The following is an 8,105-nucleotide window of genomic DNA, read 5'->3' on the forward strand; positions in this document are numbered from 1 at the left end:
GTATCAAATACTCATTTCATCCAATAAAATGTAAATGAATTACTTAAAAATCATACAATGTGATTTTCTGGATTTTTCATCACTCACAGTTAGAGTACCTATGATAAAAATTCCAGACTTCTACATGTTTTGTAAGTGAGAAAACCTGCAAAATCGGCAGTTTATCAAATACTTGTTCTCCCCACTGTACTTTTTTTTTTTGCTGGACCGTGTAAGAGGAGCCGGCCAAGAAGAGTGAAAATCTCTTACTGAGTTAGTGACTGACTGACTGGCCACCCGTTGTTAAATAGTGTAATGGTTAGATACGCAGACTGCCATGCAGGTGACCGGTGTTTAAGCCTTAAGCCATGCCACGAACAAAACAAATGATTCACTAGGATTTGTTCCATACCAACAAACACTTCCCTGGCTACAAGCTTCAGGAGCTATGTTTTAGTAAACCTAAAATAAAACTGTTTACGGTTATGTGGCGTCTATTTCTTGTGGATTTTCGGAGTATGCATTGGTGCATTTGGGGTAATATAGATCATAGCCCCTTGCATAGTAAAAGAAAAATGAAAATTGTTGTGCTATTAAATGAAACAGCTTTGGCAGCTTTTTTCAGTTCAACTTCAGTCTTGTTAGAAATTGTTCAATTCTTATGACTATACTAAGTAGTAAGAGCAGTTATGCTCATAAGTTTGCATACCCTGGCAGAAACTGTGAAATATTGGCGGTGATTTTGAAAATATGACTGATCATGCAAAAAACTGTCTTTTATATAAGGATAGTGATCATATGAAGCCATTTATTATCACATAGTTATTTGGCTCCTTTTTAAACCATAATGATAACAGACATCACCCAAATGATCCTGATCAAAAGTTTACATAACCTTGAATGTTTGGCCTTGTTACAGACACACAAGGTGACACACACAGGTGAAAATGGCAATTAAATGTGAATTTCCCAGACCTGTGACTTTTTCAATTGCAATTAATGTCTTTGTATAAATAGTCAATGAGTTTGTTAGCTCTCACGTGGATGCACTGAGCAGGCTAGATACTGAGCCATGGGGAGCAGAAAAGAACTGTCAAAAGACTTGCGTAACAAGGTAATGCAACGTTATAAAGATGAAAAAGGATATAAAAAGATATCCAAAGCCTTGCAAATGCCAGTCAGTAGTGTTCAATCACTTATTAAGAAGTGGAAAATTTGGGGATCTCTTGATGCCAAGCCAAGGTCAGGTAGACCAAGAAAGACCAAGCAGCCAAAACTGCTAGAAGAATTGTTCGGGATACAAGGAAAAACCCACAGGTAACCTGTGAAATACAGCCTGTTCTAGAAAAAACGGTGTGGTTGTTTCAAGGAGCACAATATGATGATACTTGAACAAAAATGAGGTACATGGAGGAGTTGCCAGAAAGAGGAATTTACTGCACCAACACTTTGACATACCTCGCAGCTTTTGGCACACTGTAATTTGGAGTGACGAGACAAAAATAGAGCTTTATGGTCACAACTGTAAGTGCTATTTTTGGAGCAGGGTCAACAAGGCCTATAGTGAACAGAATACCATCCCCACTGTGAAGCATGGTGGTGGCTCACTGATGTGTGTGGGGGGGGGGGGGGTGAGCTCTAAAAGCACAGGGAATCTAGTGAAAATTGATGGCAAGATGAATGCAGCATGTTATCAGAACAAACCGGCAGACAATTTGCATTATTCTGTACAAAAGCTGTGCATGGAACACTCTTGGACTTTCCAGCAAGACAATGACCCTAAGCACGAGGCCAAGTTGACCCTCCAGTGGTTACAGCAGAAAAAGGCGAACGTTCTGAAGTGGCCAGTTACCTGGATGTTTGAGATTGTTTTGGGGTCTCAGAGGATTACTATTCAGCATGACAGAAAGAGTTGAAAAGAAAAACTTTGAGTGAGGAAAATAAGGGTGTAATTCTGGCTTTACTGGCAGAGGGATAGAGTGAGCGTCAGGTTGCTTCCATACTGAAAATTTCAAAGACAGCAGTTCATAAGAACAAGGTCAAGCATCAGACATTGGGGCGAAAATGACTGTACACTGACCGAGATGACCGTCAACTCATTAGAATGTCACTCAACAACCGTAGGATGACATCAAGTGACCTACAAAAAGAATGGCAAACAGCAGCTGGGGTGAAGTGCACGGCGAGGATGGTTCGAAACAGGCTCCTAGGGGCAGGGCTGAAGTCATGCAAAGATAGAAAAAAGCCCTTCATCAATGGGAAGCAAAGAAGAGCCAGGCTGAAGTTTGCAAAAGACCATAATGATTAGACCGTAGAGGAATGGAGTAAGGTCATCTTCTCTGACAAGTTACATTTTCAGCTTTGCCCAACACCTGGTCATCTAATGGTTAGACGGAGACCTGGAGAGGCTTACAAGCCACAGTGTCTCACACCCACTGTGAAATTTGGTGGAGGATCGGTGATGATCTGGGGATGCTTCAGCAAGGCTGGAATTGGGCAGATTTGTCTTTGTGAAGGACGCATGAATCAAGCCAAGTACAAGGTTATCCTGGAAGTACACCTGCTTCCTTCTGCTCTGACAATGTTCCCAAACTCTGAGAATTGTTTTTTCCAGCAGGACAATGCTCCATACCACACAGCCAGGTTAATCAAGGTGTGGATGGAGGACCACCAGATCAAGACCCTGTCATGGCCAACCCGATCTCCAGACCTGAACCCCATTGAAAACCTCTGGAATTTGATCAAAAGGAAGATGGATGCAAGGAAGATAGTCACAATCCATCAAACAAAGCCGAGCTACTTTAATTTTTTTGCCAGGAGTGGCATAAAGTCACCCAACAGCAATGTGACAGACTGGTGGAGAGCATGCCAAGATGCATGAAAGCTGTGATAAAAAATCTGGGTTATTCCACCAAATATTGATTTCTGAACTCTTCCTAAGTTAAAACAGTTGTATTCTGTTGTTGAAAAATGAATATGAATTTGTTTTCTTTGCATTATTTGAGGTCTGAAAACAATGCATCTTTTTTTGGTTATTTTGACTAGTTATATAGAATATAACAAAATGTTTCATTTTATTCAAACACATATCTATGAATAGTAAAACCTGAGGAACTGAGAGTTTTGCAGAGTTTTGAGCTATATAATCCAGGTAAAATGCACATTCACAAAATAAACCAAGGAGGAAAGCCTGCCTCACAGAAGGTGACTGGCTGAAACAGAATTGTTTGGAATGTAGTGGCAGGCTCCAAAAATGATAGATTGACATTCCACTGGCACTGAACTGTCTGTGTTGCTAAACAACTAACTCCTAGGGGGCCTCATCAGCTTACACAACATGTTTATAGGGGACAAAACCTGAGTTTTTTTACTGAACAAATCCTACATAATAGAGCTTTAACTGGAAAAGCCATAATTTTCCCAAACGGGAGACCTGAAGGATAACGTGGGTCCTCAAGCTCTGGCTTGTCATTTGTGTTCTCCATATTTATTTACGAAGCTGCGTTACATGTTTTAGGCTACTTCGGTTGCTAAGTTACTGCTCCAAGATCTGTCTCCGGGGGGATACTCTGAGTTTAGAATGTTATTTTCACACACAAAAATGTAACGTGTGGTTAAAACTAGACTATATTAATTCGGATCACAACACATACCGACCGTCAGGCCAAACTAAGTACGACCGTCAGACCAACTAAGTACGACCATCAGGCCAAACTAAGTACGACCTACAGGCCAAACTAACTAACAAAACAGACTTTGATAAAAGCGGTGTCCAAGAACCCAATGGCCACTCTAAGAAAACTTCAGAATTTTAGATGGCAAAATCAGCCAGAAGGACAATCATCTCTGCAGCACTCCATCAGGCCTTTATGGCAGAGCAGCAAGACGGAAGCAGTGTAAAAGGCTTATGACATGTCACCCAAAGGAATGTGAGGAAAAAGATTCTCTGGTCTGATAAAGCTCAAATTGATCTATTAGGCAAAAACATGGTACAGCACATCACCTGGCTAATACCGTCCTAGCAGTACAGCATGATGGTGGGAGCATCATGCTATGGGGGTTGATTCTCTGCTTCAGGGCCTGGTAGACTGGCCAGGATTGAGGAAGGAATGAAATGAGACCTAAAGATCTCCCCATTCAAATTTTACAGAGCTTAAGAAGATCTACAAAAAATAATATGAGAAACTGCCCAAAACTGGGTGTGCAAAGCTGGTAGAGTCATACCCCAGGAGACTCAAAGCTTTGATTGCTGCCAAAGGCACTTCTACAAAGTATTGAATAAATGGACTGAATATTTAAGTACATTTCTATTTCAGGTTCTTTATTTTCAATAAATTGGTAGACATAAAAAAAAACATGCTTTCACTTTGCTATTATATGATTATTGTGTGTAGATTGATTAAATTCTTTGGTCAGTTGTAAGTTACCTCTCTGGTAATAGCTGTCAGTATACATACATCTATAACCATTTAGGGAATATGTTCTTATTAGGGACGCAACCTGATCTCTCTTCAGAACTCCAGAACCCTTTAACCACAAATCGCGTAGCAGACAGAAGGGCTGACCCAAGACCAGGTTGTGCCCCTGTCTTTACTCCTCATGATCTGGATCATCTGCCCTAGTACCACTGTCCTGAATGGTGGCCCAGACGTATTCAGGCCAGCAGGTCTTAATAAGCTAGTTCCCCTTAACATGCATGCCGCTCCTCAATCTGTGCCCGAGCCTTCTATATGGAACGTTAGTCCCTGTTTAGTCCCCGAGTGGCCCTAGTGGTCCTGGTTAAAAGTAGGGCACTGAATACAGCGTAGGGATCTATTGGAGACGCGGAACGTCTCTGTCCTCTCATGTATTCTCTCAGTGGTGGTATCAAGGCCAGGCTCGGCTCTCCTGTGTCTGTTCTGAAAGATTAATGTGATGTCGTGATGATGCCAAACAGCCTTATTCTACCATTCTGTTACACAAACAACTGAGATGTAGGCTGATATGTTGAGACAGACAGAACAGAACAAGGCAGAACATAGAAGAACAGAGCAAAACAGAATAGAATGGAATGGAAAATAATAGAATAGAATACTGAATAATAAAATAGAGCTGAATAAAACAGAAAAGAACAGAATCAATTTAGCCCAGGAAAACATTGTTGCCTATTAAAAGATGTGTAGTATTGAAGATGAAGTCCGCAGTTTCTGGCCACTGGTTGTAAAAGTGCCGTTGTTGAGTTGAAAAATATCCATTGTGTGACATTTGTGTGATTTATGCGAATATTTGTGGAAACTTGGAAATTCATGGATAACTGAAGGATGATAGTGACTGAACGTATATATAATTTACACATTGAGATAATATGAGGTGAGATTATACATCCAGCCCCCTAAAAATGGTAGGTTTAGGAAATTATTTTGTTAAACGCCAAAGTCCCAATATCTTCAAATATTTTATTAGGATACCTAATATTTACTGCCAACACCTTGGCTAGGCGTCTCTTCCTGATTTATTTGACTTATGTATTAATATTCCTTAGTAATTGTCTATTTTCTTTCATTATCGTGCATCTGCTTCTACCTTACTAATTGTCTATTTTCTTTCATTACCATGTAAACAACAGCCTAATAATGGTAAGTATTTATTTGTTTTGACATTGATGACAAATAATGTATACAAGTGATAAAACAAGGCTTGAAACTGTTGATTGATCTACATCTGGATTTGAGTTTAGATTCTGGATTACATTTTTAAGTTTTGTAAATCATGTTGATTATGTTTAAACAACAATTCAATATCAGCTTGGGTTACTATACCAATTTAACCTCCTGAGACCCTGTGTCCACATATAAGGACATTATGTTTTAGGCTTCCTGCACCATGTACTTCATTCTGCTTAACTTAAACCTATTGTCCTTATTAGAGGACAGTTGTCTACGCCATGCTTAGATATTATACTGATCAGGTCCTACTTATCCCAAATAGCTAAGAGAAATAAAAAATACATACATTATCAAAGCTCAGGTCTTAGCAGGGTAAGATTTTTTTTGCGGTATCCATCAGAAAATATCTTAGTTACTCAACTGCTGCTTCATATTCTAGACAATGGTGAAATTATCTAACAAACTTACTTTTTTACAGTGAGGGAAAAAATTATTTGATCCCCTGCTGATTTTGTAAGTTTGCCCACTCACAAAGAAATTATTAGTCTATAATTTTAAAGGTAGGTTTATTTGAACAGTGAGAGACAGAGTAAAAACAAAACAACTCTGGTCATCCCCTCTAGGCTGACCAGGGGATCAGCCTCTCTCCCTGCAACTGGACTTTGGATTTCCTAACCAACAGACCCCAGTCTGTCAGGTTAGACAACTTCACCTCCTCCACCCTGACCCTGAACACTGGTGTTCCACAAGGCTGTGTGCTGAGCCCCCTCCACCCTGATCCTGAACACTGGTGTTCCACAAGGCTGTGTGCTGAGCCCCCTCCCAGCCCCCCCTCCCAGCCCCCTCCCAGCTCTCATCCATGTCATTGAGGTGGGTCATGTGTCCAGCTTCAAACTCTTGGGTGTCCACATCTCCAAGGACCTCTCCTGGACCCTCAACACCTTAACCCTGATCAAAAAGGCGCAGCAGAACCTGTATTTTTTGAGGAGGCTGAAGAAGGTCCGCTTGTCATTCCAGATCGTCATGAACTTCTACCACTTAAACTTAACCGCACTGTTCAGCCTTACAGCTTTTATAGCTTCCTATGTTTTGTTTTCATTTTTATTCTTTCTTCTATTTTCTAATTTTATTATTATGATGTTCTTTTGATGTTTTCATTTAAGTATTTGTTTTTATGCCATTGTATTTTTATATTTTTTCTTTTTCTTTGTAAAGCACATTGAATTGCTTCTATGTATGAATTGTGCTATATAAATAAATGTGCTTGCTTGTTTGGTTGCACTGCACAATTGACTGCACAATTGAGGGCTAATTGTGCCACAATGTGGTTTGGCGGTTGCTCCGTAGCCGACCAGAAGGCCCTGCAACGGGTGGGGAAAACCGCCCTGCACATCACTGGTGCCCTGCTTCCTACCATCATAGACCTCCAGCGTAAACTGTCTCTGCACAGGGCATGCGGCATCACCAGGGACCCTTCACATCCATGCCACAAACTCTTTGCCCTCCTACCATCAGGCAGGTGGTACAAGTCTCTTTGGTCCCACCCCAGCAGACTGAGGAACAGTTTCAGTTTCTACTGCAACCCTGCTGAACTCTGTACCCATCCCATCACTAACCACACCCACCCACCCTCCACTTAGTACCGCCTCTCAGGGACCTTGTTGCACTACTCCCTTGTACTACTTGTCTACCTTGGGAACCTCATTGCTACTGTGCCTGCATTTCAGTTGCACTGACAACCTTAAACCTCCAACTTGCTTGATTGCAGTCAGAATTGCCATTTGTACTTGCATTTGCCTCATTGCACAACTACTCTTTCCCACTTGCGCATACATACACTTAATACTTGTATATTTGTACATTTTCTTTCCTCCCCTATTTACCTTCTTTGCTCATTTAGAATTGCCATTATGCCCTGTATTTGCCTTCATTGCACATCTACTGTATACATTCCACTTTTAACATACACTTTACATAATACTTGTAAGTTGGATGCTAACTGCATTTTATCGTACTGTACTCGTGCTGTTCAATGACATTAAACTTGAATCTAATCTAATTTAAATTCAATTAAAAATACATTTCAGTTAGAAAGACACAACTTACCTTAAGAGTGGACTTTTGTCAATATTTAAGATGAAACTGTATTTTTACCTGACAGAACCTTGCCAATATGGGAATGCATAACGTTTGCCCAGTTTGGAGCAGATGGATTTTCACTTGTAGTGTTGTAGTGCTTACATGCATGTGTGCATATACATAGTCCTTATTTGATTGCATAAACATGTCTTAGGTGATAGTCAACCAAAGCTGGCATTTGTGTAGGCTAAATCTTGACCATGTGTGATTCGGTTCTCTGTCTTAATAGTGCTGTCAATGACAGGTGGAGCCAGGGTGAAGCTTGCTCATCCTGATCATACGAAAAATAAATCCTGAAACTACCAGTATGATCCAGTAGGAGCCACCCTTCTCCACACTAAA

Source organism: Esox lucius, chromosome 19 (genome assembly GCF_011004845.1).
Source record: "Esox lucius isolate fEsoLuc1 chromosome 19, fEsoLuc1.pri, whole genome shotgun sequence".
NCBI lineage: Eukaryota > Metazoa > Chordata > Actinopteri > Esociformes > Esocidae > Esox > Esox lucius.